Below are 8,372 nucleotides of genomic sequence, written 5' to 3'. Positions count from 1 at the left end.
AGTTTAAAAACAAATCTTACACAGCCTTACATTTCAATTTTTTTTTTTTTTGAAAGGAGTGAGTTGTGTACAGGGGGGTTAAATGCTTTATAGACAAGGGAAAAAAAAAACTGCGCTAGAACCAACTTATTCATCATCATCATCTTCTTCTTCATCTTCATCCTCTTCATCTTCCTCTTCTTCCTCATCTTCTTCTTCTTCCTCGTCTTCCTCCTCCTCCTCCTTTTTCTTGCTCTTTTCAGCCTTGACAACTCCCTTTTTTGCTTCATCAGGCTTTCCTTTAGCTCGGTATGCAGCAATATCCTTTTCGCATTTTTCCTTCAGCTTAGCAGCCTTCTTTTCATAAGGCTGTGTATCACCTGCAGCAGTGTTATTCCACATCTCTCCCAGTTCCTTTGCAACATCACCAATGGATAGGCCAGGATGTTCTCCTTTGATTTTTGGGCAATATTCAGAACAGAACAAAAGGCCAAAGGAGGCATCTTGGGTGCATTGGGATCCTTGAACTTCTTTTTTGTTTCCCCTTTAGGAGGGATATAGGTTTTCCTTTCTCTTTAGCAGACATGGTCTTCCACCTCTCTGAGCACTTCTTAGAAAACTCTGAGAAGTTGACTGAAGCATCTGGGTGCTTCTTCTTGTGCTCCTCCCAGCAAGTTTGCACAAAGAATGCATATGATGACATTTAGCCTCTTGGCTTCTTAGGATCTCCTTTGCCCATGTTTAGTTATCTTTCCTCCACGAGGCACAGAGTTGCCCAGTGCCCGTCCGGCTCTCACTTGCCCTGGAGCTGTCTCTATTATGTGGTCAATCTTTGGAAATGTTTCATTTGGGGTTGAGAAAATGTATACTTAGTATTTCAAGGTTAAGATTTGTATAAATATCCATAAGGTTCATTTAGTTTATGTTATCATTTAGTTCCTTGGTCTCTTTGTTTACTTTTTGTTTAGGCCACTTGTCCAGTGGTGACAATAATGTGTTGAAACACACAATAATTAGTGTGTTGTGTTGCAGTTGACCTTGCTCTCTTTAAATCTAGCAGTCTTTATTTTATGTATTTGGGTGCTCCTGTTAACAGTGTGCCCAAATAATTACAACTGTTACATTTCTTGATGAATTAATTCATTTGGTACCATTATACTATAATACTATTATACTATAAGTATTCTTATTTCTCTGTTTTTATAGTTTTTATCTTGAAGTCTATTTTGTCAGAAATATCTGACAAATAGCAAATACTGTCAGATAACAGTATTTGTCTCCAGCCTGCTTTTGGTTTCTATTTGCATGAAATTACTTTTTCCAGTCTTTCACTTTCAATCTATGTATGTCTTTGTCATTGAGATAAGTTTCTTGTAAGTAGACTACAGAAGGCTCCTGTTTCTGTTTTTTGTTTGTTAGACATTAAGGCAGTCTTTGTCTTTTAATTGGGGAATTTAATCTATTAACATTCAACTTTATTATCAGTATTTGTGGACTTAACCTTACCATTTTGCTAGTCATTTTATTAGTTGTGTTGTATTCTCTTATTTCTATTAGTCTCCCTTTTGTTTTCTCAATGTAGTATTTTCTTTATTTTTTGAAGAGCTGGTTTAGTGTTGGACAATTCTTTCAGTTTTTGTTTATCTGGAAAGAATTTTATTTCTTCTGCCCATTTGAAGGATAACATTGGCAAGCATAATATTCTTGGCTGATTTTTTTTTTCTTTTACAGTTTTAAATGTTTTCCCATTCCTTCCTTGCCTGCATTGTTGCCATTGAGAGGTCTGAGATTAGTCTGATGGGGTGTTCTTTGTAAGTAACTTGACGTTTTTATCCTGCCATTTTTATAATATCATTCTTGTCCTTGACTTTTGCCAGTTTGGCCATGATGTGACTTGGAGATGATCTTCTTATGTTGAATATATTTGGTGTTCTTTGTATTTCCTGGATCTGGATGTCTGTATCTCTCTCTAGATCTGGTAAGTTTTCTTACAGTATTTCGTGAAAGAGATTTTCTATGTCTTTACTTGCCTATTTGTCTTCTGGAATACTCATTATGCAGATATTCAGCCACTTCATGGTGTCTAAAATTTCCTGTATGTTGTCCTCATTTTTAATAATTTTTTTTCATTCTTTTTGGTGGTTTGGACTAAATCAGAGATTTTAGTTACAAGTTCCGAGATTCTTTGTTCTCATGGTCTAATCTGCTTTTGATACTTTTGAGAGAGATTTTAATTTCCTGCATTATATTCTTTATGTTCACATATTATTCTTTTTAGGATGTCTATCTCTTCACAGAGTTCCTCTTTCATGTCGGAGAATGATTTTCTCTCTTCATGGAGCTGATTGTCTTTTCTCTTGCATCTCATTAAGTTTTGTCATGATGAATATTCTGAATTCATTATTTGACATTTCTGTGATCTTCTGTGTTATATCCATCATTGGTGAGGTATTATTGTGATCATTTTGGGAGGAAATATTTTCTTGTCTTCATAATTCTTGTGTCTCTGCATTGAGTTTTAGGCATTTGGTAGAATACTCACTTTTTCCTCATTTTTCAAATAGATATGTGATGCTGGGGGAATGCCTTCTCTAGCTCTCAAGTGTGCCCTTTGCAAAGTGGTACAGAAGAAACTGGAAAGGAGCTGTGTCTTTCAGGTGAGGTTCAGAGTTTCAGAGGAGAATTTCTCTTCTTTTCTCCCCCAGAGAGAATATGAGGGTGGGAGGTGCTCTGGAACTTCATGCGTCAGACAGTTGACTCTCTTTATATTTATAATAGAAATTATGTGTTCCAAAGATGCCTGTATTTTTCCTGTACTTTGTCTGCCTTGCCTCATTCCTGGAGCACTTATTGTACTCCCCTCACCCCTGCCCACCCCAGAAAGATACTAACATGGATATTTCTAGTCAGCTCTCTTGCACCTTCTCCTCCAATTGGACAATGTCACTGCTTATGCCTCTCCCTCTGATGTGTCTCAGCCTCTGGTTCTGGTGCTTAAATCCCATAGGCCTCTGCAATCAGCTCTCCTCAGTCACCTCACTCTTTTCTTAGGGGGTGCTCCCAGCTTCTGGTCATATTGCAGTCTGCTCTTTCTCCAGCTTGCACTTTCAGTGGTGCCAGGAGCAAGGAAGCAAGAGCAGCCTCCCAAGCAATATCTCAGTTCCCAGACCTCAAGTTCTATATTTTATAAGTGAGAAAACTTTAGCCCATGGAGCCTAAATGATTTGGTGTTCTCAAAGCTTAATTGGATTCAGGCTCCAGATTGTAATTTAGTCCCTATAATTGCCATGCTTGCATGCTATAAATAAATAAAAAAATCTACCCCAGAAATGACCTGCTCCTCCAAATATATCCCATTAGACTTGCTGGCATGCCTTGTGATATCCTCAAATCATAAAAGAAGTGGAATGTGCCTGAAAATGGAATTACATTTTTCTCCAGAGTAAAGGCTCTTCTGTATTTCAAAGGTCATTTATTTTTCAATTTTGCTGTTTTTCAGTTTCTTAGCATGTGGCTGAGAGAACCTACCCTGAATCTAAAACTTGTGAACCTGTTTACCCAAGCAAGCAGCTGAGCCCCCACCTCTCAGCTTTCTAAGTAGCAGAGTGATGTTCTATGTAGCAGAGGGCACACTGGTTTGCCTGTCACCTTGGATCCTGTGAGGAAAACTCTGTTATAAATTATGTGATTATTAAATGAGAGTGACCCAAGTCTCTGTGTCTTAATTAATAGTATCTCACTGTCTCATATAAATAAATGAGGGGATAAAAATAAATGATACTGACTCTAGGGGCAGCTACACTGTATTTGGAACTAGAAGACCTAGGTTTGTATACCAGGAGTGCTATTTCCCAGCAACGAATTCGAGAATAAATTATTTGCTCACCCTGAACTTCGATTTACCTGTAAAATATGGAACTATTAAAAATTATTTCCTGAGAATTAATAGGTTAAATTTATGAAACTTTTTGTCTCTACTAGGCATTTAATTCACGATAGCTAGGATATGGAATCCACATAAGTGCCTAACAACCTATAAATGAATCGAGACAATGTGATATTTACAGACAATGGACTACTACTCAGCCTTAAAAGGCAATGAATTTAGCACGTTTCTCATGAAAATTTCAGGTCAATTTTTGTTTTATGAATTACTTGTTTATTTATTATTATTTTTAAATTGTCTAAAGGGCACATGTGCCTACCAGAAAGAGAGAGGGAAAGTGAGAAAGCAAGCCTATAGGTCCGGGACCTAAACCACGGTTGGCCATGTAGGAGTCCAGCACCTCAACCACCAAGCTGTGCTGGCCCCAGTTCGATTTTTTTTTTTTTTTCACACAAACTTGATTTTGGGAATGCTTACTGAAGTAATGCAATTAGTAATATCAGATTGCATCTAAAAAAATAGAAAGAAGAATAGAAAAAAGAAAAAAATAACATCAAATTGCATTAATAGATACAGCAGAAGATATACTGAGGAAAATAGCTGTTGACCTAGAATATTTTTTTTTTTTGAGAGGTTTTTGCTACAGGGCATGTGCACTCGCCAGAAAGAGAGAGAGAGATAGACAGAAAGTGAGAAATCACCCCCCAGGGGGGATGGCCACTCTGCAATCCCTTCTCCTCCATTCTCCTCTCGGGATCTTGGGCACGCATGCACACACCCCTGGCGTGAGTTTAAGCCACTGGGTCCAGGACTCGAACCATGGTCAACTACATGGGAGGTCACCGACATAGCCATTATGCTAACTACTGGTCACACTCCTTTATTTTTTTTTGGAGGTTTTGCCATAGGGTGCTGGTACTTTCCACAGAGAGACAGAGACAGTTTGAAAGAAAGTGAGTAATCCTCCCAATTACGGAGATGGCCACACCACAATCACTTCTCCTTTCTCCTCCTGGGATCTTGGGCATGCACCCACATGCACCCAGCATGATTTTCAAGCCATTGGGTCTGGAACTTGAACTCTCAGCAATGTTGGAGTCCAGCAACATAAACACTATGTCATCTGCTGGCTCCACCCTAGAATAACTATTAAACTAAATTACTGTTTGAGAATGAGACTTACATAACACATTCAGACCACAAAGAACTGCTAGAGTTTACAATTGTTTGGTTAAAAACTACTAAAGTCTGTGCTTTTAGAACAAGGAAATTGAACCCAGAACAGAAGTGGCATGTGAGAAGCACCATTGGTGGAAGATATGGACAAACATATGGACAAATCAGAGCACATACTTGCTATTAAAACAGTTCCTAAGTTGTGCTCATTATAAATAAGGTGGGCCTAAAAACTAGACAAAATTAACTTGGAGAATAAATGAAGGATTATTGGAACTTAAGAGTTACAACACTCATATTGTGGTCAAAAGAAGTTAACAATACAAATCAGGTTTAAACATTAATAATCAAGTGTATACATATATATATATATACACACACACACATACATACATTAAAAATCAAGTATATATATATATATATACATTAAAAATCAAGTGTGTGCATATATATATATATATATATATATATATATATACACACACACACAATAGTAAGCATTGGAAGAACTAACATAGATACATAGCTCTTTAATTAGCAGAAGGGGAGTGAAGAGAATAGAGAAGAAAAATGATCAGTCACACAAGAAGGAGAAGATAGGAAGCAAGAAAAAAGCATAAGGGATGGTCCCATAGCTTACTTGTTAAGGGAGCAGTATCCCACATGGCTGATGGTAGTTCACTACTGGCCTCAGTGCTTTGAAAAATACAGTGTGTGTGTGTGTGTGTATACATGTGTATACCCCAAACCCAGACAAGGCTGAGAAATGGGAAAGAAGGGATTTCTGTGTGACCACACTCTACTGGGGGTTGCTTCCCCCCCCTCCCTTTCTCTCTGTCTCTTCCTCTAAAGTCACTAGGGGAAGAATCTAAGCCTCCCTTAACCCCTGGCACTTCCTTAATTTGTGGCAGCAAATTTCATTCTTTGTGTAGCTTTCTTCCATGTGTATAGCTCTGTCTCCAAATTCTTCTGTTTTATAATGACACTAGTTATATGAGATTGGGGTCCCACCCTACTCCAGTATGACCTCATCTTAACTAGTTATATCTGTAGCAACTTATTTCCAAATAAGTTTGCATTCTGAGGCACTTGGGGTTAGGACTTCAACATATGGATTTTTAGGGGGATTTAATTCAACCCGTAAGGTGGCTGAACTTCTTGAGACATTGCTACTCACTTTACAATCTTTTCATTCATCTCCATGTTCATTCATTCATCCCATGGATATTTAAGTTCATCCTGTACCAGACACTCTGCCAGACATAAGAAAACAAGCAAGACAGTGAGAGCCGGGGGAGTTCACTGTCTGGCAGGAAGCAGAAGTGATCAAGATCCATTTTGAATCCTTTATCACAAGTATAAAAAGGTTGACCTGTCTTTCCCAAGACTGTTTAACTGGTCCTGGTCTGCCAGATTTTGATAGAACCTTTTAACTTACATGTCTACAGATTTCCTAAAATTGCCTGGTACTAGATTTATCTATGTCTAAGGGGTATATTATACTGATTATCACCATTTGTTATTTGTAAATTGTGTTTTCTTAAACTTGAGGTGGGCAAGAGGGCTCCTTTATTTAACTTTTAGGGCCTGGAAAATCCATTTGTCAAGCTATTGCAGAGCTATAAAAGTGATTTCTGATAACAGAACTGGGAGAAAAGAGCATTGAACCTCCTAAAGAGGGCTCCTTTCTGAAAGAAAACATTCTGTCTTTTCCAGAGAATAAAATAAAGATCATGTCAAGTGAAAAATACAGAAGAAACAATAGATAGAAGATATTTTCATCCAATCCGTTACATCATAGTGGAGCTATCATTCTCTAAGTAAACTGCATCAGCGAGCACTCCATTCTCTCTTTAAAAAGTCTCAAATGACTTAGGAGATAAATTCCTTTTCTGAGAGGACCAGCACATCAGGATAAAATCACACTGAAAGTACTAATGGCCTGTGTTCATAGTGAGTCTTTCCAGAGTGATGTCTTTAAATTGTTCACAGGTTCGATGCTTGTGAGTGTCGTGCATGCATGCATACATGTATGAAATAAGAACTAGTATTTGCTTATCATAAAAATCACACTTCCTTTCTGCCAAATTGAATTACACAGGGCTTAATATCCGGTGTACACTTGTTTCTCTGCACAATACCAGATACGCTGGACCTGCAGCCCTTCTCTCAACCGATTCCTTGAGATTTTACTGCTATGATAACATATTCTCCACAAATCTAGATCTCTAGTGGTCAGTGGCTTTCCTGTGAAGAATGCAGATCAGCTCTCTGCCTTAGAAAAAGGCTGAGCCTCATGTGGATAGTGGGAAAATATACTCAGCTAGCTAAATTGAGCAGCACTCTCCACTCTGCAGAGATGGAGGTCAGTACCTGTTGTCCATTACCAGGAACATCTCACTGGGTGAGGCTCAAACCAAAAATGAGCAATTAAAACAATTTACTTTTTTTTTTTTTTTCAAGAGAGATTTTTGGTATAGGGCATGCATGCTCAGGGAGACATAGAGAGAGAAAAAGAGAAAGTAAGAAACCAACCCCCTGGAGGGATGGCTATGCCACAATCCTTTCTTATCAGTTCTCCTCTCAGGATTTTGGGCCTGCATGCACATGTGCCTGGCATGAGTTTTAAGCCACCAGGTTTGGGACTCAAACCATGGTCGGCCACATGGGAGTCCAGCGCCACAAGCACTATTCCATCTGCTGGCCCCAAAGATAGTCATTTTGATGGCTAAGTCGACACACTTTTGAAATGGTCTTTGAAAAGGCTTGAGGTTTAGTTGAGATCTGGATATTCAACAAATTTCTAAGGAATCATCAATTTCAGGGTTTGGATCATTTTACACACACACACACACACACACACACACACACACTATTTGAGGATGTAATTAATAAATAGCAATTTCAACCAAAAATAAAGGGACTTGCTGATGTGGTCAAAGTGCAGTTATATAATATTGATTTGAGAGAAGAATGGAAGAGAAGGGATTGTGCTATGGCCATCTCCCCTCGGGGGTCATTTCTCACTCTCTTTCTCTGCCTGTCTTTGTCTCTCTGGTGAGCATATGTGCCTTATGGTAAAAATATAAACAGACGAACAAAAAATAGCTTAATTACAGCCTCTAAACAAGCAGGGTGCAGACACATCTGAGGGCCAGAATCACCTTTAGAATTTGATTAATATGCAAACTACTGCACTTCACTTTCTAGAAATTTTGATAGAAATGGTGTAAAGTAAATTCTGGTCAACTGCATTATTACATACACACAGAAACTGCTAAAAGTGTGGGTGGATGGATGGATGGACGGATGGATGGATGAATACTTGTGT

The 8,372-nt window shown here is 38.4% G+C and overlaps 1 protein-coding gene and 1 long non-coding RNA gene across 2 annotated transcripts in view; one reads left to right on the top strand and one right to left on the bottom strand.

Annotated features, from left to right (window-relative positions):
• The window catches only part of NKAIN3 (sodium/potassium transporting ATPase interacting 3), a 453,115-nt gene that overhangs the window by 155,143 nt on the left and 289,600 nt on the right, over positions 1-8,372 (bottom strand). The gene's annotated exons all lie outside the window — the stretch shown is intronic.
• LOC102485347 (uncharacterized) lies at positions 1,681-3,682 on the top strand. Its single transcript, XR_337658.3, has 3 exons — positions 1,681-1,957; positions 2,544-2,636; positions 3,479-3,682. It is a non-coding gene; the product is annotated as an uncharacterized LOC102485347 (long non-coding RNA).

This window comes from Tupaia chinensis, unplaced genomic scaffold, assembly GCF_000334495.1.
Source record: "Tupaia chinensis unplaced genomic scaffold, TupChi_1.0 Scaffold148698_1, whole genome shotgun sequence".
In the NCBI taxonomy this organism is placed as follows: domain Eukaryota; kingdom Metazoa; phylum Chordata; class Mammalia; order Scandentia; family Tupaiidae; genus Tupaia; species Tupaia belangeri.
This window is presented reverse-complemented; position numbering and strand designations above follow the sequence as displayed.